General features: G+C 33.6%; 1 pseudogene; it reads left to right on the top strand.

Moving 5' to 3' along the window:
- Window positions 1-26,787, top strand: part of LOC149256716 (uncharacterized) — a 59,241-nt pseudogene extending 32,454 nt beyond the window's left edge.
- The last annotated feature ends 414 nt before the right edge of the window (window positions 26,788-27,201 follow it).

The following is a 27,201-nucleotide window of genomic DNA, read 5'->3' as shown; positions in this document are numbered from 1 at the left end:
CACCCTCACTCTCAAAAATTGTCAATATAAATAAGGATTCTGAATCCAGTAAATGTTATTCAATTGTGATGCTACCAGCTGTGAGTCAAGATACACTACCAACAAATCAATTCCATAAGAAATAGCTTCAGATAGTAAATTAATGATGGCAGTATATTCGGAAATATTATTTGACGCAGAACCAATACATACTCCCCTCGACATCATCAACTGACCAGTTGGATAATAAATCACCCAAGCTGCGGAAGCGAGATTCCGAATGTGCCGACTAGCACCATCGGTGAATCCGAAATAGACCAAGTCATCCATCAACACCTTCCCAAGAAGATAAAAAAATTTCGATATCACAGTAACTCTGGACGAAATATGTACAAAAATACAAAATATACAAAGAATCCATAGCTTGGCGGTAACCTAAGGAAAGTACTTCTTGAGGTAGAGCCCATTTTGGGGCTCTGCCAACTTGTTCCCTTCAAAATCGACTAATTCATAAGCCCCTTTTCCTAAAACTCGTTTCACTACAAACGGACCATACCACATAGACTTGAATTTTCCTTCCCCTAAGGCGTCTTTATATTGGTCATAGACCAAGACAAGGTCGCCTTCAGAAAAAACTTGAGGATGGATAGCTTTATCGTACTGAGTTTTAACCCTTTTCTTATGAGCCTCATTGATTATGGTAGCATCTTGATGTTGCTCACTGAGATGTTCGAAATGAAGGAGGCGCTCTTTGAGACTATAGCTCTCTGGAAGGAGCTCAACAGCCAGCTTAAGGGATGGAATTTTTCACTCAACAGGAAAAATAGATTCTAGCCTGTAAACTAACTGAAAAGGTGTAAAATTGGTGGTAATCTTTACCAAGGTTCAGTAAGCCCAGAGAGCTGGATACAACATGAGATGCCAAGTGGAGTGATTGTTGTCAATTGTCCTTTGTAAGATCATTTTGAGGGACTTATTCATGGCTTCAAATTATCCATTGACCTGAGGATAATACGGAGACAAATGCTCCTACCGAAAGCCCAAATTAAAAGCCAATTCAGACATCAGTTGGTTCTCGAAATCACTGCCATGATTAGTCACAATCTCTCTCGGGATACCAAAACGAGAAATCATTTGATTGAAGAGGAACAATGTCGTTGTTTCACTATCGTTTTTATAAGTGGCCATGGCCTCAACACACTTCGTAAAGTAGTCTACGACCACTATAATGTACTTGTGATTTGCTGTTGAAGGCGGATTACAAGTAGTAAAGTCAATACCCAACTTTGTAAGAGGACTGACAATGATAACAGGGAAAAGAGGAGCTGGATGTGTGCACATCTTACAAGTATAGATTTGATAAGGGTTCTAACATTTGACCGCTTCAATACAATCTTTGAAAAGCGAAGGCCAGAAGTAGTTGGCACACAAGATTTTTTGGGCTATAGCAAGCCCTGAAAGATGACCACCACAAGCTTCACTGTGGAAATCATTAAGCATAGACTCTTCTTCCTCTAAGGTTAAACAACACCTAAGGATTGAATAAACCCCTTGGCGATATCATGTATCACCAATGATGACATAGTTCTTAGCCAGGTGATGTAATTTTCAACGTTCATCCTTGGAGGAAGCAGGAGGGAACTTCGAAGTCTGGAGATAGATTATGATATCTCCATACTAGGGATCTTGTGAAGAGATGAGGAATAGATGTTGGTTGTGGAAAATTTCCTCATAAACAATATATTCTCCACAAGGCAGCCCGAAAATTAATTGCGCAAAAACCAATGATTTCTTAGACTTGGCCGACAAGAACTCGAGATCAAATTATTGAAAAATAACAATCTATAGATTGTATTTGCCCCGAATCATGTCGGTTCCTGAAATACATACCTCCATTCTTCCAACAGAAATCACATCATGTAAAAAGGAAACAAAAGAACTATCAACATGGTTTTCCATAGTTTTTTATTTTGAAGTAGGTGATGATGGTTTTTCTAAGCCTTCGTTGCACTTTAACTTTCGAAGGCCTATTCCGAGGCTTGTAATTGAAGCTACAAGCTTTGCTTCTCCTCTTCTTTTTCTTCTAGAAGTCTCCTTAATTTATCATTCTATGCCTGAAGGCTTTCGTTGATATATTCATTTGAATGATCAGAAGAATATTCTTCTGAAGATGGAGACAGAGCATCGTCCTGTTCTTTGTCTTTCCCTTATTCCTCTTTTTCCATTTTCTCCTCATAATCTGCATAAAATATATCTACCATGTTTTCCATCTGGTCGAAGGCCTCGTAGAGATCTTTGTGATCCTCTATTTTCCTTATTCTTGCATGCTCAATTCACAATCCCTCGAAAACAGGTTAGAATGCTCTCATACCACTTGATCCAAGAAATTTTCATGAATGCTTTCAAACAAAAATCCCCATTATACAGGACCTTTTACTGACACTTACATTTGGTTGTGAAATCATGAATAATTCATATTCTAAACAACATCAACAAACCATCAACATGAAACAATAAGAAATGAGCATGATCAACCATAAAGACAAGATATGATGATGGAGTTTGTCCAATGTGGACTACGTCTTTGATCCCGGTGTCAAGAGTGGGGTAGTCACTTCATTAGTTGTCGCAAGAATATGATGAGTACATGATGTAATCTTTGTTAATACAAGGATGAGCACCTTATCTAGAGTGGCACGTCTCTCCATGATATGTTCTCCTACAAAGAACTCACACTCACAATATTTTATCCTTCAGCATGACAACGAACATTCTCACATAAAGTGGCATATAATGATCCTCTCATAAAGTGGAATACATGGATCTTGAAATCAGAAATTTATCTCAACAAAATCAAATGAACACATCGCAACAATACACCTTATACCTCCAATCCTGAGGATGGCCTGAAAATTCATTGTTCAGATGAAGAAAAAAAATACGTCGGTATGTTCCTTGCAAACAGATTGTGAAATTTGAGTATAAACTCGATCCCTTCCTATCTCAGTCAAATATGGGCTCCCTCGGAATCTCAAAGATTCCTTAAAGATTCTCTTATATCGTTTGAATAAAATTCAGCTACTACAATGAAGAAACTAATCACACCATCACATTCCTTGTGAAAAATCAAGTCAAATAAGTATAAAGTCAACCAAGTTCTATAACTATCAATTTCAGGCCTCTAGGGAATATTTTAGAGTCCATGCAGATTCTTGTATCAAGGTTCCAACGTCATGGTTTCTCCCTCAATAGTATTCCTCTAAAACTTCAACTACTCATATCATAAAATTGTCTCCACCATCAAACTCCTAGTGAAATTATCAGCAACCTAAGTATAAAGTTGACATATTTCTGACTCTATTAAAAATCAACTCCAAGGAATCTAAAAGATTCGTCACATATTCCCTATGTCAAGGTTCCACTGTGTTGTCGAGTGTGCATGTCTAGGGTTTCACTCGGTTTTCATGTTGAGTTCCACATCCCTTCGTTCTGTCGGTTGAATGACACAGAGGGTTTAAATAAATTTCACTGGGCAGAATTCCCAACGAGGTTGTTAGGAGGACTGCTTGGTGGGTGCCCATGTTAAGTAAATGGTTGTGGGTGATGGTGGGGTTAAAACCTATCAACATAATTTTTGGGGTCACCACAAAAATTAAATAGGTGACAAATTGATCATTTCCAACCGTTGCCAGCTATACAATTCTCTCTACCATACTGGCCACCAAACTTATTCGGAACTTTATATTTAGCGAACCTCCAAATTTAGCTAGTGACCTGCTAAATTTACCTAGTGGGGTTAAGTTGACCAAAACTTTAACTATGAATATCTTGAGCATACGAAGTCATATTTTAGCATCATTTGCGCCATTTGAATTTGGACAATGAGCTCTACCCTCTAGTCCCAATTTCAGAAAAATCTAAAGATTTTGACTTTTTAGCCATTCTTGAGCCACGTGGATCACTCAATGTCATCTTGTTCCTTCAGATAAAATGAACTATGTGTCAATTATCCATCACATATTCGACGCACCACCATTGGCTTGGAAGCATTAGATCGACAACACTTCTGTTCACACAATTTTCTTATGTTGTTGATTACATGACACCTCAACATTGGTTTGTTTTGTCAGAAAACATTAACTATGTGTCAAATATATGACTGCTTACTAGTGCATGACCTGCCAGATATTCGATGTTATAACTATCAGATATTTGATGATTTAGAGCGTCCCGAAACTGACTTGTAAACGTAGACTTTTTAATGACCATTTCGGCCTTTTATGTGTTGGATAATCGATATTTGTATCATCGCATATTCAATGGTGATTAAAATGTTGAGTATTTGAAATAATTCCAGCAATGATTTTATAAACACCAATGTGTGAGATAATATTCCCCAATATGTCGCATATCCAACTAATAGCCTTCGGATTTTGGTTCGATTGATACTAGTGTTGGCCAAAATTTTGAAAAGGAAATAGGATTAAATATTTTGGGATCAAGGATTAAAAGGAATAATTAATTCCACCCCTCATACAATTGTTCTTTAAAGTATTACCCACCATTATAAAAAAAAAATATTTTATTACCTCGCAAAATTGTTGGTAAAAATGAGTAGTGAATCAATCTAGTCCTAGCGCTTTGTCTAGATTAAAGGAAAAGATAACTTGGTAGATTTTTTCTTTAGTGGGTTTTTTCATCAAAATATCATTGTCTTCATGTGAAATAGACTCGAGAATATGTTCCATAATTATTGGTTCCACTTTAGGGCTTCGAGGGCTTGTGGCCCTATACAAATCAGTGAAGTGAGAAACCGCCTCCTCTTTCATATATGCAAAATCTGAATTTGTATACCAATTTCAACATTCTCTTTGATATTGTTTTTCGAGACTCAATCTTTCTCTTACCTGTCAAAAAAAATGTGTTCATATCTCTAACCTTTAACCAAATTCTCTAGGATTTTAAACATCAAATATCTTCTTCCTCTTTGAGAAATTTATGATATGCTACAGATTCTTCTCTTTCTTCTTGGAGCAAATCATGTGTGACTAACCCATTTTCCATCTTATCCTGTATAATTTCCATTCTTTTTTTCAGGTGCATGTATCTTTCCCTATTATTATTTTTTATTGTTGGTATTGAGCCCATTTATTTGATGCAAGCTTCAAGAGCTTGATATTTCTCTCCCATACCATAACTAGTCTCCCCAATACCCATTCCATCCAAACCTTCTTCACCAAATCATTGAAGTTTGGAAATTTTTCTCAAATAGAACAATAGAAAAAGGGTAGTGGCCTCATGTCTATATTTTATAAGATATTGAAAGCCATCAAGTTATTCTTTGAGCTGATCCAAGGGAGAATTTTGGAAGTGAACAATAATTTTTGGGATAAGAATGGATCTGAATTTAAAAATCTATTTAACGAGGAAAAAATATTGCTTGGTCCAATCTATTTATTTCTCCAAGTGAATTAATTAGTGGAAGGATTTATATATCTATAAAATAATTTATGGATATGGTCTTATAAATGTCCTTGTATTTGATATTGAATGTGAGATCCCCATTTTTCTCCACTAATGCAGATTTTATGTTGAAGTCACCATCCAATATGCATTCTGATCCAAAAGTTGTCTCCCCAAGGGCCACTAAGGAATTCCAACAATCATGTTTTTCTTTTAATTGAATAGGCATGTAAATATTAACAAAAAAATATACCTAATTTGAAGGAATATATAGAAAACATGTATCCAATGAGTGAGACATTGAACTAGATTCTAACAATCAAGAAAATATTAAGACCATATAGTGGATATCCCACCTTAAGCTCCTCTTGCACTAATGGAAATAATCCCACCATAATTCCAAATCGTGTGTTGATTTTAGAGGACCTCCCAATCCCCCAATTTTATCTCCTAAAGTATAGAACTAATGGTCTCTCTTTCTTGATCAAATAGTCCACTTCCTATATCCTTTCTGTTAACCCTAAAACCCTAGAATCCTAGGAGAGAGCCCTCATTACTTTATTTGTGTATGAGTTCCCCCCTGCTGAGGAGAAGAGTTAGCTCCTTTTATAAGTTTTTTTATATCCCCTTAGTTTTGGATCTAATATTTCATGTGTTCCTATTTTCTTATCCTTCTATGTTTCTTCATTCCTTACCTCTCTATCAGTTTCTCAACCAGCCTTTCATTGGAGCATTTCTAATTATTTTTTCTTCTCTTAATATAACTTCTCGTTAAATGAGCTTGGAAATAATGCCCAAATTTGGAGATTTTAGGGGAGAGGAATTTTTCCTCTTTTGATAAATATTCGAGTATTTTCTACCCTAGTGTTGGATCATTTTCTAATGGCAGCATTGATTCAATATTTTTCTCTCGTTCATGCCCTAGTCCCAAATTTTGTGTAAATTGGTTTCAAGAAATTCCACGTCATTAGCCATTCAATTGAGAGCCTGGAAGCTATTATTTTTCTCATTTCTGTCTTTACTAGATCATTCCCCTCCCCTTGATAGTGGATTTCTTAGGGGAATTTGGTCATTTCCCTTTGTTCTCATTCTAATCTATCTACTTTGGTGGATCATTCGTTTATTTAGATGAGCCTCTTCTCGTCTTTTTTCGTGGGAATTATTCTCCTTCATTCCCTTTTTTTACAGCTCGTCGTGTTATATACATAGGGGGGATAATATGGGGTACTAAGGGAGGTACCCAAGGTAATAATGCAATAATGGGATGGGCCATAGTAATAAGTAAGGTGGTTAACCCATATCATGTAAGGGACCACAAGTAGTTAATAATAATGTAATGGGCCCATGGTATTAGTTGATGGTATGAGGGAACCATGGTAATGACCCATGGTACTGTATGTATGAGGCCTATATAGAGGCTAGAGACTCCACATGGGAGATAGTGAAGGATTATTGTATGAACAGGCATATGGCTTGTGGAGTGTTCTCCTTCCTTAAGGAGTGAATGTATGTGTTGCCCTACCTTAAGGGTTTTGATAATAAAGAAGTATTTCTATCTATTTCTATCTTATTGTTTCTGGGTATATTTGCATTATCTCATATTTTTGGTATCAGAGCTATAACAAGTGGTATCAGAGCACTCTCTTGGGCACAAAAGTGGAGATTTTTTTTAATTTTTTGCAGGATTTTGGGGGCGACGAGTTGCAAATCAGATCTGTATGTATTGGTGCAATATCTACAAAATCTAATTGAATATATATATTCTTTGTGAAAAAATAGCCGATTTCAAAAAAAAAAATCGGTTGAATCGGAGTCCGGATGAAGGAGATATCACTGATCTAAAAATCAATGGGGTTGCAGACAATTTTTCAGGGCAGCGAGTTTGCGGCACAGATCTGGACATTCTGGTGCAAGATCTACATATACTTGTCGATCTAGATTCTATGCGAAAAAATAGCCGATTTCAAAAAAAAGTCAGTCGAATCGGAGTCGGGATGAGGGAGATATCGCTGAATTAAAATCAGGTCTTTTTTCAGAAATTTTGGGTGACGGCGGGAGAGTAGTAGCGCAGATCTGAAATTCTAGTGCCTGGATCAGGATTTCTATCACATGGGCAGATGCAGAATGATTGTTCCATTTCTAAAAACAGGTCATAATAAGGATTTTGAGCAATATTGACAAAACTGTGACAATTTCAAATTTTCGCCAAGTCAGCGAATTTTTTCTCAAAACCCTCTTCATGACGACTCTATATTTTACAGGAAAAGATGATGGTCCTACTATTGAAGAATTCATACAAAGATACAAGTCCACATATGGGACATATTTGAAGCTTCCAATGCTATTTAATATGAGAGATGAGGCTCAAAAATGGAATTCATCACTTGACTACGAGCAGTTGATCACACTTTCAGATGCAGAATTTGATAAAATCTTTTTCGAAAAATGGTCTCGGGCTAGAAAAAAGGAGAATGAGACACATAAGGGGTTAATTGCTATGGGTGTCTCCTTACTGCAAGTTCATGGATTGATTCAGAAAGAGAAGATCATTGTTTCTATCAATCCTAGTGGTAAACATAATTTTATCAATGTTAATTTGGCAAAAAAATTGCAAGTCCCAACAAAACATATTGAAAATACACAGGTTGATGATAAGGATGTTCAAATTTATAAGGATTTGAAACTTTCTATGGATAAGTATGTGTTTCATGGTGATTTTAATGCTTCAGATATGGATAACATGGATGTTGTTTTGGGATACCCTTGGATGGAATTAGTGGGTACTATAAATATTAATGTGCAGAAGAAATTCCTGAAGCTCTGGTATAAAAAGAAGAAAATTACATTACAAGATATTTCCATTAATAAGCAGGTAGAGTCCAAGGAGGTTCAAGCAGAAGATGTTACAGGGACTGGCATATCAAATGATGAGCAGTTAATGGTCGACAATCAAACACAAACAGAGGTTGAAGCCAAAAAGGTAACAGGTGCTGACACATCTGATGAGGGTACAGTGGTTGAAGTCATATTGGAAAAGAAGACACCACAACAGGCACCACAGTAGGGTGAATTAAAGAAAAAGACATCGTGGGTTAAAACTTCAACATATCATCACCCACATCACCCCGCAAGAAAACAACCAACACGATGGAAACCAACTAGCCACATGGACAACAACCCCCATATGATGGATAGCAAGGAGCCTAGATCCACCTACTACACATCAACATTGAAGAGCTGCAACAGTCAACTTCCATCTCAATTGAACGAGGCACCAGCGAGATCGAGGGTTCACCTTTCTCTTGGATGGCTAGATGCAGGTGCATGGTACCAATGGACTACTCTTTTGAGTAGATCTTATTATTTATGTTCTTCCCATGTTTCGGGGATGAAACATGCTTAGGGGGGTGGAATATTATATACCTAGGGGGGATAATATGGGGTACCAAGGGAAGTACCCAAGGTAATAATGTAATAATGGGATGGGCCATAGTAATAAATAAGGTGGTTAACCCATATCATGTAAGGGACCACAAGTAGTTAATAATAATGTAATGGGCCCATGGTATTAGTTGATGGTATGAGGGAACCATGTTAATGACCCATGGTACTGTATGTATGAGGCCTATATAGAGGCTAGAGACTCCACATGGAAGATAGTGAAGAATTATTGTATGAACATGCATATGGCTTGTGGAGTGTTCTCCTTCCTTAAGGAGTGAATGTATGGTGTTGCCCTACCTTAAGGGTTTTGATAATAAAGAAGCATTTCTACCTATTTCTATCTTATTGTTTCTGGGTATATTTGTATTATCTCATATTTTTGGTATCAGAGTTATAACTTGTTATAGCTCTGATACCACTTGTTGTAGATCTAACCCAGAAATACATGATAATGGAAATAAACCCAGAAACAATAAGAGAGAAATAGTCTTTATTATCAAAACCCTCAAGGTAGGGAAACACCATACATTCACTCCTTAAGGAAGGAGAACACTCCATAAGCCATATGCATGTTCATACAATAATCCTTGACTATCTCTTCATGTGAAGTCTCTAGCCTCTATATAGGCCTTATGCATACAATACCATGGGTCATTACCATGGTTCCCTCATACCATCAACTAATACCATGGGCCCATTACATTATTATTAACTACTTGTGGTCCCTTACATGATATGGGTTAACCACCTTATTTATTACTATGGCCCATCCCATTATTACATTATTACCTTGGGTACCTCCCTTGGTAGCCCATATTATCCTCCCTAGGTATATAACACCTCCTGTTTCATTTTGCATCGTCTTGCAAAGTGGCCAAATTCATGTAAAACTTTGTATTTAAAAGGAAGTTGATAGTAATAAACCTCTTGAATATGGGTCTATCTATCCAAATTTAGGGTTATTTCTACTAAGATTCCCTTATCTATATCTACCTCGACACATATCCTTGCACAAAAGAAGATCCCCTTTGGTGGCTCAAATCAATCAATGTATTTCCCAAGCACATTGTTAATATTTCTGGGAGTAGTATCATTCCAATAGTACACGGGAAGAAAGGGGATCTTTACCCAAATAGGGAAAACATATGGGCCATCACTTTTAAGGTTCAAATATGGGCTCCTTGGGCCCTCATCACCCACTTCAAAAGATTAGGTCTCGATGATCCTTGTTCTTTTAAAAGGTCAATTCTTTTTTTTTTTAAGAAAAGCAAAGTGGAAAAACCCTTCATCACGGGTTTCCAATTTTTTTCAACCCATTACCTCACAGAATTCACGGATGTCTAAATCACCATGAATTTTCCTACTAATCCATATTCAGGTAGTTGTAAGGCCCGTGCTCTTGAATGTGGGGAAAAAGCCTTGACCTTTGGAATTTCTCCCAACTTCTTGAAAAAACGAGAAGGAATTTCCATGTTGTAACACAACCCATTTGCAAACAATGAATTAGAATCAATTCTATCTCAGCTTGGTGTGGGAGAAGAGGTGAAGACCCACCCAATATGGCCATCTAACCATAGAAAAAACATTGTATCCACTCAAACTCCAAAAGTTGTAGACCTCCTAGTTAAATGTAAAAGAAATTGTTGAGTTGATGACAAAACTATTATATTTATATATTTAATGCAAGATGTGTAATTCTTTTAACTTTTAAAAATATTTTACTCTTATTCTTAAATAAAATATTTGAATATCCATACTAACATCGATATTTCAATATCAATTATATATATATATATATATATATATATATATATATATATAATTGAATGTGAGAAGAAAACATCTCACATGATAAGCATCAAAACACGTACCCCATGATATATCTCACATTGTATTATATAACCTGAGGAAAATTTAACTAAATATAACGTGGGGAAATATCGGAGTCCACTTGAAGGGACCACATCCTCGGCTTATTAGCAAAGCATAAACTACCATCATATTGGATTATTAGCAAAGCCTAACCCGAAGGGGGTTGAGGAGAATTGGCGCGGTGACCTAAGAATTGAGAGGCTTTGGCAATGAAACTCGAAGAATTGAGCTAACCCTCTTTGCTAGCTCAATTCTTATTAATTATGAAAATAATTAATATATGAACTAAATATATATACATTTAAGGAAACATGTATGGATATTTTCAATCATAGATAGTCACACACACTTTAACACATAAAATGTTAACTTGAAAATAGTTTTTGTTCCCATGGTTTATCCATACCACATGCCCAATATGATAAGCGTTGATATCACATTCTCTTCAATTAATTAATGTTAATGTGAGATAAATTAATTAAATTTGAATAATTAACTTGGAGATAAATATTAACGGATGGAGGTTAAATCTCTACCATCCAATTAATAATTATTAATAATTATATTATATTTTTAGAAGGAATATTATAAAATAGACATGCCTATAGGTGTAATTATATAAAATTATTGAAAAATATATAAAATAATTGAAAAATATATAGTTACAACATTTTATTAATTTGCTTCTTATGTGAGCATGGAGTAAAGTTGATACATTGTGTATATACACACATATATGGAAAGAATCAACATTACTCTATTATAATGTTGGACCTCTAAGTGAAAAGAGGGATAAAATACATGGATTTACAACCTTTCCTCAAGTTTTCCACTGTACAAAAAATGTTTGTAGTTCAAGAGATTTGATATTTTTTACTCCCAATTTTATCCCCCAATTTTATATTATAAAGTATAGAACTAATGGTCTCTCTTTCGTGATCAAGTATTCCACTTCCTATATCCTTTTTGTCAACCCTAAAACCCTAGAATTCTGGGAGAGAGCCCTCATAACTTTATTTGTGTATGAGTTCCCCCCTGCTCACTAGATGAGTTACCTCCTTTTCTAGCTTTTTTATATCCCCTTAGTTTTGGATCTAATATTTCATGTGTTCCTATTTCCTTATCCTTCTATGTTTTTTCATTCCTTACCTCTCTATCAGTCCCCCAATCAGCCTTTCATTAGAGAATTTCTATTTATTTTTTCTTCTCTTCCTTTAACTTCTCATCGAATGAGCTTGGAAAGAAGGCCCAAATTTGGAGATTTTAGGGGAGAGGAATTTTTCCTCTTTTGATAAAATTCCAATGTTTTCTAACCGAGTGTTGGATCATTTTCTAATGGTAGCATTGGTTCAATATTTTTCTCTGGTTCATGCCCTAATCCCAAATTTTGTACATGTTCTTGTAAATTTGTTTCAAGAAATTCCACTTCTTTAGCCATTGAATTGAGAGGGTGGAAGCTATTATTTTTATCATTTTAGTCTTTACTAGATCATTCTTGTCCCCTTGATAGTGGATTTCTTAGGGGAGTTTGGTCCTTTCCCTTTGTTCTCATTCTAATATAGCTACTTTGGTGGATCATTTTGTTATTTAGGTGAGCCTCTTCTCCTCTTTTTTCATTGGAATTATTCTCCTTCATTCCCTTTTTTACAGCTCCTCCCATTTCATTTTGCATTGTCTTGCAAAGTGTCCATATTCATGTAAAACTTTGTATTTACAACAAAGTTGATAGTAATAAACCTCTTCAGTATGGGTCTATCTATCCAAATTTAGGGTTATTTCTACTAAGATGCCCTTATCTATATCTACCTCCACACATATCCTTGAACAAAAGAAGAGCCCCTTTGGTGGCTCAAATCAATCAATGTATTTCCCAAGCTCATTGTTGATATTTCTGGCAATAGTATCATTCCAATAGTACACAGGAAGAAAGGGGATATTTACCCAAATAGGGAAAACATATGGGGCATCACTTTTAAGGTTCAAATATGGGCTCCTTCAATTTAGATATAACCCTTGGGCCCTCATCACCCACTTCAAAAGATTAGGTCTCAATCATCCTTGTTCTTCAAAAAGGTCATTTTTTTTTTTAGAAAACCAAAGTGGAAAAAGCCTTTGTCACCAGTTTCCAATTGTCTCACGGAATGCAAGGATGTTGAAATCATCATGAATTGGCCTACCAATTGGCCTACCAATCCATGTTTAGGCAGTTGTAGCGCCCGTGCTCTTGAATGTGGGGAAAAAGCCTTGACCTTTGGAATTTCTTCCAACTTCTTGAAAAAACAAGAAGGAATTTCCTTCTCCTCACACAACCCATTTGCAAACAATGAATTACAAGCAATTCTGTCTGAGCATGGGGTGGGAGAAAAAACACTGTATCCACTGAAACTCCCAAAGTTGTAGACCTCCTAGTTAAATGTAAAAGAAATTGTTGAGTTGATGACAAAACTATTATATTTATATATTTAATGGAAGATGTGTAATTCTTTTAGTTTTAAAAATATTTTAATGTTATTACTAATATCCATATTTCAATATCAATCTCATATATATTAATAAATATCTCACATGATAAGAATCAAAACACTTACCCCATAATACATCTCACATTGTCTAGATTAATTGTTTTTCAATATCGAATAGGAAATAAACACTTAAAAATATTTCAATGTGGGTTATAAATAAAATAACTCAATATAAATATTAACTAAAATAGTTCAATATCAACTAGATAGAGAGAGATGACACAATATGAAATACATATAGAGATATACTTATTAATATAAAGGAGACATATATTTAAAAATATATTAATGAAAAAATATTTAAATGTGAACAATGTGGAGCATAAATAAAATATTTCAATACCAAGTAAAATATTTTAATGTCCAGTAGGTATACATTAAACATTATGAAGCCATATAAATTATTCATCATAAGCATCAACACATGTACTCCATGATACATATCAGATTAAAAAAATCAATTAACATATTTCAATACCAAGTAAAATATTTCAATGTCCAATAGTTATACATTAAACATTATGAAGGCACATAAAGTATACATGATAAGCATCAAAACAAGTAAGCCATGATACATCTACATTGTTCATATTAAAAAAATAATAAAAATTAACTAAATATAACGTGAGGAAAAATTAACCTATCCACTTGAACGGACCACATCCTATTGGTTTATTAGCAAAGCATAACCTCACATCATATTAGATTATTAGCAAAGCCTAACCCCAAGGGGGTCTAGGAGAATTGAAGTGGTGAGCTGAGAATTGAGAGGGTGACCTCCAATTAAGTAGAGGCTTTGGCCATGAAACTCCACCAATTGAGCTAACCCTCCGGGCTAGTTCAATTGCTATTAATTATGAAAATAATCAATATACATTTAAGGAAACATGTACCTATATTTTCAATCATAGACAGTTACACACACTTTACCACATAAAATGTTAACTTGAAAATAGTTTTTGTTCCCATGGTTTATCCATACTACATGTCCAATATGATAAGCTTTGATATCACATTCTCTTTAAATATTAACGCTTGACATGTGAATACTACTATAAATATTCTAGCATATTCTATGGATGTTAAATCTCTACCATCCACTTAATAATTATATTATAATTTTGGAATGCATATTATAAAATAGACATGCCTAGGTGTAATTATATAAAATTATTTAAAAAAATATAAAATAATTGAAAAATATATAGTTATAACATTTTATTAATTTGCTTCTTATGTGAGCATGAAGTAAAGTTGATACATTGTGTATATACACACATATATGGAAAGAATCAACATTACTATATTATAATGTTGGACCTCTAAGTGAAAAGAGGGATAAAATACATGGATCTACAACCTTTCCTCAAGTTTTCCACTGTAAAAAAAAATGTTTGTACTTCAAGAGATTTCATTTTTTTTTACTATATCATAGATTTACGCCTAAGATGAATCTACACTTATGTCTAATTTAAAAGTGCTCTAGAAAATCATTGAATTTGAAACATCCATAATGAAAAAATCCATTATTCATTCTAAATTAACAAAATATCTCATGCTAAGGGTGATATGGGATTTGTAGATAAACATAACACTAAATCAAATAATTTTTCAACAAGCCTTTGAGGTGGATAATAATTGTCATCTTCAAAAAAATCCATTTTTCATTTTACATTAACAAAATATATGATACTATGAATGATATGGGATTTGTATATAAACATAAAATAAATTAATATTTCATTCTCAAATTCATACTTTTGAGAGATTTTGCAATGTGAAAGTGTGTGTAGACATGGAAATAGAAATATTGGCAACAAGACATGAATAAAAAAGAAAACTAAAAATAATCATACTGAAAAGTAAGTTATATTCAAACCCTTTCTATGAGGTTTGAATTCAAAATTGATTAATCCCCATGCAAATCAATTTGTGTACACCCCTAAATGATTACAACTTACAATGAAAATCAAGGTAGTCACTTCATGCAATATTTTGTTTATTTATGAAGAAGAGGTTGATACCTTAGCATAACAAAAATTTAAAAACAAGAAAATAATATTTTAGTAGTTTATTTATTTATGAAGAGGTAGATACAACGGACATGACAAAAAAGATGAAAAATATTATTTTATTTATTCAGATTTGTGTTCTAAATAAACAAAATTCTATTTTATTTCATTATTTGATGCTTAATGATTTTAAAATGTATGATGAAATTAGTGCACTCATATAACACTATAAATGTCAAAATACTTACTACATGATGCATGAAGTGTTGCTAACATAAAAAAATAAAATAAAATAAACATAAAGACTAACTAAATTATAATTCTATTTTAAATTACTATTATTTTAAATTACTATTATTTTAAAGAGTCCCAAAGAAAGAATTTTCGCTCTGCCCACGTTACAGGTTCCTATGCCATCACTCAGCCCGGTCGGGGTACAGGGTGGACTCTGGGCGCGCACTAGCAGTAGCAGTGATCGTCATGGCAGCTGCAAATGAAATCTCTTCGAATGGCAAATGAAATAATGAAATAATAATAAGAATCCCTTCAAATAGACAGCGTTCTTGCGATATTTTAACATCTGATTAAATTTTAGGATATTTTAAGAATATTTGATTACATAGAATCACGTTAGGTTAAATTTTAGCATATTTTAAGATTTGATTTAAAAAATTAAATTAAATATTAAAATATATTTTATTAAATTAATATATTTCATTTTATAAGGAAACCATTTATAAGTCACTGTTCAAAATAATTATAAAAAATATATGTTACCATTTTATAATTCTAAAAATGATGTATTTATCATCCTTCACAATTTAGGAAAAATAATTTATATTTTATTGCATTATTTCATCATTAATAATTTCAAAACTTATGATTAAATTAGTGCAGTCATATTCAAAACACTTGTTGCATGATACATTAAAGAATTTAAAAAATAGAAAAAACATAAACACTAATTCAATTATCACTTTATTTTTATTTATTATTATTTTATTATCAACTATAAAGAATTAATATTCAAGTCAAACATTTATACATTTAAAAAAATATGGAACAAGATTTTTAAAGACAAAGATTTACCCCACTTTCTTATGGAGATTCTTAATCTAAATAGACTTTGTTACAATATCATGGATTAACAATATCGCATGCCAAAAAAATTGTAACTCATGACATTTGTTTATTTTTTTTAATTAATCAGTTTAATTAAGATTAAAAAAATAGCATAACTACTTTGGAGAAAAATATAAACTTTTGATTTATTTTACTACTATGAATATTATAGAATATTTGTGGAGGTAAAATCTCTACTATCCACCTAATAGTTATTAATAATTAAATTAAAATTATCCTATCTCAAAATAGACATTAATGACTAGTAAACATGGATCAATATCCAAATAATTATTTCATAATTCACCTTAGATTGTTGGAAGTTAAAGTTGCAAAGTATTCATGGGGTGATACATGACAAACAACCAAAGTGTCTCACTGGTATGGGAGACTCCCTCCTTCTTAATCAACATTTAGTTAAGATCTCCTCTCCAAGGAAAAAGACGACATTAAGAAGTCCTATAAAAAGAATTAGGAAAGGAAGTGAGGGGTTCTCTTCAATAGCATATTTCCATGTTCTTGGTACTATCAATCAGAGCAATGAGACTCCATGCTTCTTATATACATATAAAAAAACATGTAACATGATTCTTAACCATGAAGATCGTTCACACTTAACAATATTATAGCTTACTAATTCCACATATCCAAAAAACCATGACATTTTCTTAACTAATGAATTTAAATAAAAGAGCATAACTAATTTTAAAATAAACCTCAACCTTTGATTTTTTACTACTACTAAGAATGTTTTAGAATATGCAATGTTTTAGAATATGCCATGGAGTTTAAATCTCTATCGTCTACTTAATAACTAACTAGGGCATCCATATAAACTAAATGCCTACACAACGATACACATTAAAAAACTCACCTCTCATCTTCTTGTTGAGCATTTCACATTTTGCATTAGAGTTCCTTGCCTCACCTTGTGAGCTAGATTCACCTTCAACACATTCATGAAAACCAAGACCAGTTTTGATGGTAGGAGTCCTTTGACTAATAAGAATATCATCCAAAATATTAGTACTATCTTGAAATTGTAAAAGCATATCCTTTTCTTCTAATTTACTTTTTAGGATATTTACCTAAACCTCATATTTATTTTCATTTTCAACATACTTCTTCTTCATGATATTTTCAGCTTTTCTTCCTTCTTCCACTTGTTGCCTTAATTTGAGAACTTCATCTTCTTTTTCTTCAAGAGCTTCTTCATTCTGCTTTTTTTATTCTTCAAGATCTTCCTTTAGAGAGAGTGTTATGAAATGAGCTCACAAAAAGATAGAAAAGATAGATGAACGACCTAGAAATAAGCCTCTTCGAGGGTGCAACCTCCTTTACATTACACAAATGAACAATTCTTGGATGATACAAATGACAAGACCTCCTTTCTATATATAGGAGTCTAAGGGGTCATAATATAATCAGAGCCGACATAACAATAATAATGTAAAGGCACAATAATAACAATAATGGGCTTCTCTGAGGGACAATAATAACAATATGGGGAGTACATGGGCACACGAATATAATAAGGGGGTTGTACTAATAACAACAAGGGGTTACATTAGTACTATAGGGGCCTAACATGCCCCTCTCCTTCAAAAAGCTTTGTCCTCAACGATTGAGTAGTCCTTGATGCTTCTGTATAAAATTCTTGTCCTCCCATGAGGAATATTCAATGGGTAAGTTCTTCCACTTGATGAGATACTCTAAAATTGATCGATTTCGTAGCTGTGAGGTTCTTGTTTCTGTGACTGCTCCAGGTTCCAATATGATTTTTCCTTCCTCTTCAAGTTCTGGCAATATTGTTTGAGTTGGGATCTTCTGCAACTTTTGAATGAGTGGCCACAGGTGGCCACAGTTCTTCGTCTTGCTTCAATTCATACCTTGTTTAGTTTGTCAAATCTAGTTGGATAATAGAAATAGCAAAAAATAATGCTTCCAAATCCTCATCCTTTCTTGAGAGTGCATCTGCAACAAAATTTTTCTTTCCTTTTCTGTAGATGATGTTAAAGTCATAACACAACATATTTGTGACCCATTTTTTTTTTCTTCTAAATATAATATTTGTTCTAAAAAGTATTTAAGACTATCATGATCCATTTTTACCTTGAAGTGTCTTCCCATTGGGTAAGGTCGCCATTTCTTAAGGGCATGTAGTATTTCCAACATTTCCTTCTCATAAATAGCTTGCTTGAGACGTAGTTGTAAAAATACCCAATCACCTACATCAAAACTTTTTTCACTACGATGTTGATGTTGTTTCATTCAATTCTACACCAAAGTAGAATTATCCTCTAAAAGTTGGAGAACTTGTTGTTGATGCTCAATGTCATCTCTCACTGCTTGAACCTTTTTCTTTTGGATATGTCCTTCTATCTTGATAGTTTGAGGAGTGGTAATTTCTTCCAATTCTTTACAACATATGGTCAGATTCATTTCTTGATGCTCCATGTGATCTTTCACTTCTTGAACATTTTTCTTCTTGATATGTCCTTCTATCCTGATAGTTTGAGGAGTGGTAATTTCGGCCATTGCATTACAAGATATGGTTGGATTCATTTCTTCTTTCTCGATGAGATCTTTCACTTCTTGAACCTTTTTCTTCTTGATATGTCCTTCTATATTGAGAGTCTGAGGAGTGGAGATTCTTGCCAATGCTTTACAAGATATGGTTGGATTCATTTCTTCTTTCTCTGGGGTTGGTTCCGAGTGTATATCCTCTTATTTTGACATTTCTTGATCATTTTCTTCCTCCTCTCCACAATCAATGTAGAATAATTTTTTCTCAGCACACTTATGACCTTTAGTGCATTTTCTATCACAATTGTAACAAAGCCCTTTTTCTCTTTTTTCTTCCAATTGTTGTGGTGTAACCCTTGTAGGTTGTGGAAGGCTAGGAGAAACAACACTTCCATCTTTATAGTTGTGACGGGTAGAATTCCTTCTTGTCATAATTTTGCTTTTTGCTTTGTAACAAAGCCCTTTTCCTCTTTTTTCTTCCAATTGTTGTGGTGTTGCTCTAAAGAAGGTGTTGCTCTTTGTATCCTCATAATGTGCTATCATTTCCTCCGTGAAAAATGACCACGTAACAAGTGTTTTATGAGAACAAAGCCCTTTATACCATAAAAATTGATCTAGTTCTAAATATGAAGATTCAATACATACCTTTTGTAATAGTGGTACACCATGTAGATCAAAATATTTCTCCATCTGTAGTATCCAATTTACCGGATCCTTGCCATCAAACTTCCTCATCATGATGTTTCTTGATTTTAGGAGCTTGATCTTGAAACAACCGTAACTCTGTAATTTCAGATTTTCCAATTTTGAAATCGCAACCTGTAGTAGCCCTCTACGTCCTCTTTCAAATGCCACCAGATTGATCAAAATTGGATTCTCCAAGAAAGAGTTATGCACAATCTCCCAAGATGACTTGATTCTATACCTTTTGAGAAGAGTGTAATTGTATTGAGCGCCACGTGTGACATTTATTTACTTTCGGATCTGAAAACTATATACAGAAAACTATAGTCCGTCCTCTTTTTGCAACTTCTAATGACATTTCAATCCGATGCTCAAAGAGAAAGTGATGATGATTTTCCCAAGGTAACCTTTTTAAGATGTAATTCAAGAGTGTGCCAAAACACTAACTTCCTTAGATCATATATTAAAAAATATAGCGAGACAAGATCTAAAATTTGAACCCCAGGTTCAAACTGATCTCTTTTCAAATGGGTTTTCTTTTCAGCTTCTCAAACTCGATATTGAACACTTTATAGCACAAATTCCACGACGACCTATTTTAGATGAAGTTCTCGAGCTTGCAAAAATCCTAAATTCCTTAGATCATATCTTCGAAAATATAGAGAGACAAGATATGAAATTTATATGTGAGATTCAATGCAATTTCAGTTGAAATGGATTTTTTTTTTAGCTTCTCAAATGTCACAGAAAAATGATATAGCCAAAATTCCACAATGCCCTGTTTGGAGCAGCGAAAACCCTAAAATCCAAAGCTCCGATACCAAATGTTATGAAACCAGTTCACAAAAATATAGAAAAGATAAATGAACACCTTAGGAATAAGCCTCATCGAGGGGCAACCTCCTTTACATTACACAAATTAACAATACTTGGATGGTACAAATGAAAAGACCTCCTTTCTATATATAGGAGTCTAAGGGGTCATAATATAATTACAGCCGAGATAACAATAATAATGTAAGGGAAAAATAATAACAATAGTGGGCTTCTATGGGGCACAATAATATCAATATGGGGCCTACATGGGTACAACAATATCATAAGGGGGTTGTATTAATAACAATAAGGGGTTACACTAGTAGTATAGGGGCCTAAGAGAGAGGATCTTAGCTTCAAGACTTTCATAGTAACTGGATCTATCTTTAAGTTTCTTTATTGTATTGCTCCTTTTATTGACTTCATTTCTTAATGATGTCACTTGATCCTGTAGCTTTTGACATTGATCTTCCTTTTCCTTGTACTGCTTCCTTACTTTGTTTTCTTCCTATAGTTGGGCTTTTAGTATGGAAGCTTGTACTTTGAAGGCACACTCCCATTTGTCCAATAGATCTTGTTGATCTCTGACTTTGTTTGTGAGTATTTTAAATTCTGCCTCTATTTGATATTTTTCTCTTTCACCCATAGGAACAACTCGAGTTGTTTCACTATCACTTTCATCGTCTTTAAATTGTTGAGTTAATTTTTGGGGTCAGCACAAAAATTAAATAGGTGACAAATTGATCATTTCCAACCATTGCGAGATATAAAATTGTCGCTACCTTAGTGGCAACCAAACTTATTTGGAACTTTATATTTAGTGAACCTCCAGATTTATTTAGTGACTCGCTAAATTTACCCAGTGGGGCCATGTTGACCAAAACTTTAACTATGAATATATTGAGGATACGAAGTCATATTTGAGCATCATTTGTGCCATTTGAATTGGGACGATGAGCTCTACCTTCTAGTCCTAGTTTCAGAAAAATATAAAGATTTTGACGTTTTAGACTTTCCTGAGCCACATGGATCACTCAACGTCATCTTATTCCTTCAGATAAAATGACCTATGTGTCAATTATCCATCACATATTTGACGTACCACCATTGGTTTGGAAGCATTAGACCGACAACACTTCTGTCGCACAATTTTCTTATGACGCTGATTACATGACGCCTCAACATCAGTTTGTTCCGTTAGACTAAATGAACTATGTGTCAAATATATGACTGCATGACTTGTCAAATATTTGATGTTAAAACTGTCAGATATCTAACGATTTAGAGCATCTCGAAACTGACTTGTAAACATCGACTTTTTAATGACCATTTTGACCTTTTATGTGTTGGATAACCGATATTTGTATGGTCGCATATTCGATGGTTATTAAAATGTTGAGTATTTGACATAATTCTAGCAATGATTTTATAAACACCAACGTGTCAGATAATCTTCCCCAATAAGTCGCATATCCCACTAATAGCCTTTAGATTTTGGCTCGAGTGGTACTAGTGTTGGCCAAAATTTTGAAAAGGAAACAGGATTAAATATTTTGGGATCAAGGATTAAAAGGAATAATTAATTCCACCCCTCATACAATTGTTCTCTAAAGTATAACCCACCATTCTAAAAAACAATATTTTATTACCTCGCAAAATTGTTGGTAAAAATGAGTAGTGAATCAATCTAGTCCTAGTGCTTTGTCTAGATTAAAGGAAAAGATAACTTGGTGAATTTTTTCTTTAGTGGGTTCTTTCGTCAACACATCATTGTCTTCATGTGAAATAGACTCGAGAATATGTTCCATAGTTATTGGTTCCACATTAGGGCTTCGAGGGCTTGCGGCCCTATACAACTCAGTGAAGTGACAAATCACCTTCTCTTTGAGATATGCAAAATCTGAATTTGTATACCAATTTCAACCTTCTCTTTGATATTTTTTTTGACTCAATTTTCTTCTTACTTGTAAAAAAAATGTGTTCATATCTCCAACCTTTAACCAAATTCTCTAGGATTTTAAACAACAAATATATTCTTCCTCTTTGACAGCTTTATGATATGCTGCAAATTCTTCTCTTTGTTCTTGGGGCAAATCGTGTGTGACTAACCTATTTTCCATCTTATCCTGATAATTTCCATACTTTTTTTCATGTGCATGTATCTTTCCCTATTTTTTTTTTATTGTTGGTCTTGAGCCCATTTATTTAATGTAAGCTTCAAGAGATTTATATTTCTCTCCCATATCATAACTAGTCTTCCCAATACCCACTCCATCAAAACCTTCTTCACCAAATCATTGATGTTTGGAGAGTTTTCTCAAATAGAACAATTGAAAAAGGGTAGCGGCCTCATGTCTATATTTTCTAAGATATTGAAAGCCATCGAGCTATGCTTTCATCTGATCCAAGGGACCATTTTGGAACTGACCAATAATTTTTGGGATAAGAATGGAGCTGAATTTAAAAATATATTTAACGAGGAAAAAATATTGCTTGGTCCACTCTATTTATTTCTCCAAGTGAATTAATTATTGGAAGGATTTATATATAAAAAGAATAATTTATGGATATGGTCTTCTAAATGTTATTAGATTTGATACTGAATGTGAGATTCCCATTTTTTCTCCCACTAATGCAGAGTTTATGTTAAAGTCACCATCCAATATGCATTCTGATCCAAAAGTTGTCTCCCGAAGGGCCACCAAGGAATTCCAACAATCATGTTTTTCTTTGAATTGAATAGGCATGTAAATATTAACAAGAAAACATACCTAATTTGAAGGAATATATAGAAAACAAGTATCTAATGAGTGAGATTTTGAACTAGAATCTAACAATAAAGAAAATATTGAGACCATATGGTGGATATCCCACCTTAAGCTCCTCTTGCACTAATGGAAATAATCCTAGCATAATTCCAAATCTTGTGTTGATTTTAGATGACCTCTTAATCCCCCAATTTTATATCCTAAAGTATAGAACTAATGGTCTCTCTTTCTTGACCAAATATTCCACTTCCTATATCCTTTTTCTCAACCATAAAACCCTAGAATTCTAGGAGAGAGCCCTCATTACTTTATTTGTGTATGAGTTACCCCTTGCTCAGGAGACAAGTTACCTTCTTTTCTAGTTTTTTTATATCCCCTTAGTTTTGGATCTAATATTTCATGTGTTCCTATTTCCTTATCCTTCTATTTTTTTTCGTTCCTTACCTCTCTATTAGTCCCCCAACTAGCCTTTCATTAGAGCATTTCTAATTATTTTTTCTTCCCTTCCTCTAACCTCTCATCGAATGAGCTTGGAAAGAAGGCCCAAATTTGGATATTTTAGGGGAGAGGAATTTTTCCTCTTTTGATAAGTATTCCACTGTTTAATGGCAGCATTGATTTGATATTTTTCTCTCGTTCACGCCCTAGTCCCAAATTTTGTACATGTTATTTTAAATAGGTTTCAAGAAAAGCCACTTCTTTAGCCACTGAATTGAGAGTCTGGAAGCTATTATTTTTCTCATTTTTGTCTTTACTAGATAATTCCTCTCCCCTTGATAGTTGATTTCTTAGGGGAATTTGGTCCTTTCCCTTTGTTCTCATTCTAGTCTAGCTACTTTGGTGGATCATTTTGTTATTTAGGTAAGCCTCTTCTCCTCTTTTTCCATTGGCATTATTCTCCTTCATTCCCTTTTTTTACAGCTCCTCCCGTTTCATTTTTCATCGTCTTGCAAAGTGGCCATATTCATGTAAAACTTTGTATTTAAAAGGAAGTTGATAGTAATAAACCTCTTGAATATGGGTCTATCTATCCAGATTTAGGGTTATTTCTACTAAGATGCCCTTATCTATATCTACCTCCACACATATCCTTGAACAAAAGAAGAGTCGCTATGGTGGCTCAAATCAATCAATGTATTTCCCAAGCTCATTGTTGATATTTCTGGCAGTAGTATCATTCTAATAGTACACACGAAGAAAGAGGCTCTTTACCCAAATAGGGAAAGCATATGGGGCATCACTTTTAAGGTTCAAATATGGTCTCCTTAAATTTAGATATAATCCTTGGGCCCTCATCACCCACTTCAAAATATTAGGTCTCGATCATCCTTGTTCTTCAAAAAGGTCAATTTTTTTTTTTTTTGTAGAAAACCAAAGTGGAAAAACGCTTCATTACGGGTTTCCAACCGTTTTCAACCCATTACCTCACGGAATGTAGGGATGTTGAAATGACCATGAATTGGCCTACAAATCCATATTTAGGCAGTTGTAGGGCCGATGCTCTTGAATGTGGGGAAAAAGCCTTGACCTTTGGAATTTCTCCCAACTTCTTGAAAAAACAAGAAGGAATTTCCTTCTCATAACACAACCCATTTGCAAGCAATGAAGTAGAAGCAATTCTTTCTGAGAATGGTGTGGGAGAAGAGGTGAAGACCCACCCAATAAGGCCATCTAGCCATAGAAAAAACATTTTATTCGCTGAAACTCCCAAAGTTGTAGACCTCGTAGTTAAATGTAAAAGAAATTGTTGAGTTAATGACAAACTATTATATTTATATATTTAATGCAAGATGTGTAATTCTTTTAATTTTTAAAAATATTTTAATGTTATTCTTAGATGAAATATTTGAATATCCGTACTCACATCCATATTTCAATATCAATCTCATATATATTAATATATATAATGTTGATATATATATATATATATATATATATATATATATATAGATATATATATATATATATATATATATATATATATAAAATTTAATATGAGAAGAAAACATCTCACATGATAAAAATCAAAACGCTTACTCCATAATACATCTCACATTGTCTAGATTATTTTTTTTTAATATGGAATAGGAAATAAACATTCAAAAAATATTTCAATGTGGGTTATAAATAAAATAATTCAATATAAATATTAACTAAAATAGTTCAATATCAACTAGATAGAGAGAGAGAAAGCACAATACCAAATACATATAGAGATATACTTCTTAAATAAAGGAGATATATAATTAAAAAATATATTAATAAGAAAAAATACGTTTCAATGTGAACAATGTGGAGCATAAATAAACTCTTTCAATGCCAAGTAAAATATTTCATTGTCCAATAGGTATACATTAAACATTACGAAGCCATATAAATTATACATCATAAGCATCAAAACACGTACCCCATGATACATCTCAGATTAAAAAAATCAATTAAATTATTTCAATACCAAGTAAAATATTTCAATGTCCAGTAGGTATACATTAAACATTATGAAGCCATATAAGTTATACATGATAATCATAAAAACACGTACGCCAAGATACATCTCATATTGTTCAGATAAAAAAATTCATAAAAATTAACTAAATATAACGTGAGGAAAAATTAACGTGAGGAAATATCGGCAGATCCATATGAAGGGACCACATCGTGTTGGCTTATTAGCAAAGCATAACCTCACATCTTATTGGATTATTAGCAAAGCCTAACCCCAAGGGGGTCGAGGAGAATTGACTCGGTGACCTCAAAATTGACCCGGTGACCTCCCATTAAGTAGTAGCTTTGGCGATGAAACTTGACCAATTGACCTAATCCTCTTCGCTAGCTCAATTGTTATTAATTATGAAAATATATGTTCCCATTTATAATTCTAAAAATGATGTATTTCTCACACTTCACAATTTAGGAAGAATAATTTATATTTTATTGTATTTCATCATTAATAATTTGAAAATCCATGATTAAATTAGTGCAATCATATTCAAAACACTTGCTGCATGATACATTAAAGAATTAAAAAAATAGAAAAAACATAAAAACTAATTCAATTATAACTTTATTTTTAATTATTATTATTTTATTATTAACTATAAAGAATTAATATGCAAGTCAAACATTTATACATTTAAAAAAATATGGAACAAGATTTTTAAAAACAAAGATTTACCCCACTTTCTTATGGAGATTCTTAATGTAAATAGACTTTGTTACAATATCATGAATTAACAATATCGCATGCCCAAAAAATTGTAAATCATATGGCATTTGTTGATTTTTTTTTAAATAATCAATTTAATTAAAATTAAAAAAATAGCATAACTACTTTGGAGAAAAATATAAAATTTTGATTTATTTTACCACTATGAATATTATAGAATATTTGTGGAGGAAAAATCTCTACTATCCACCTAATAGTTATTAATAATTAAATTAAAATTCTCGGAATCCTGGAGTTCGGATCGAGAGCGCTGGAGGGATTGGGAGATTAGGGTTTCTGCAGAAAGCTGTGACGGCGCAGACAGCGCAGCTCTGGTTCTGCACTCATACCAGACCGTATCCACTGGCGTGTAGCTGAACAGCACGGCATTAGACAGGCTCTATGGAATATCCACAGGGGGGGCGTCAGGGCCCTCCCCAATGCAGAACGACCCGGAACAGGCATTCCGTTTTGGATCGATTGACAAGGAGATCCTAAACAAAGGGAAAAGGCAACAGCAAGATCACAAAAAAACAGAAGGACGACAAGACCATGAAAGCATCAATCAGGACAGTGGAAAAAACCCGGAGGAAGCACCAAAAGTAACCTCAACAACCTGCAAGCCAGTAGCCACAGAAAGGCCAAGAATAGAGCTACCTGGGCACCAGATAGATGCTCGAATCGAGTTCATGAGAGATCATGCCATTATTGGGAAGTTTATAGGGTTCTGGCCAACGGAAAGAGCCTTATATGGGTGGATCGCAGCAAAATGGAAGCCAAAAGGAGAT

The sequence above is a fragment of the Pinus tabuliformis genome, chromosome 7 (assembly GCF_031772625.1).
Source record: "Pinus tabuliformis cultivar Carrire ecotype Pingquan chromosome 7, CPIR1, whole genome shotgun sequence".
Classification (NCBI taxonomy): Eukaryota; Viridiplantae; Streptophyta; class Pinopsida; order Pinales; family Pinaceae; genus Pinus; species Pinus tabuliformis.
This window is presented reverse-complemented; position numbering and strand designations above follow the sequence as displayed.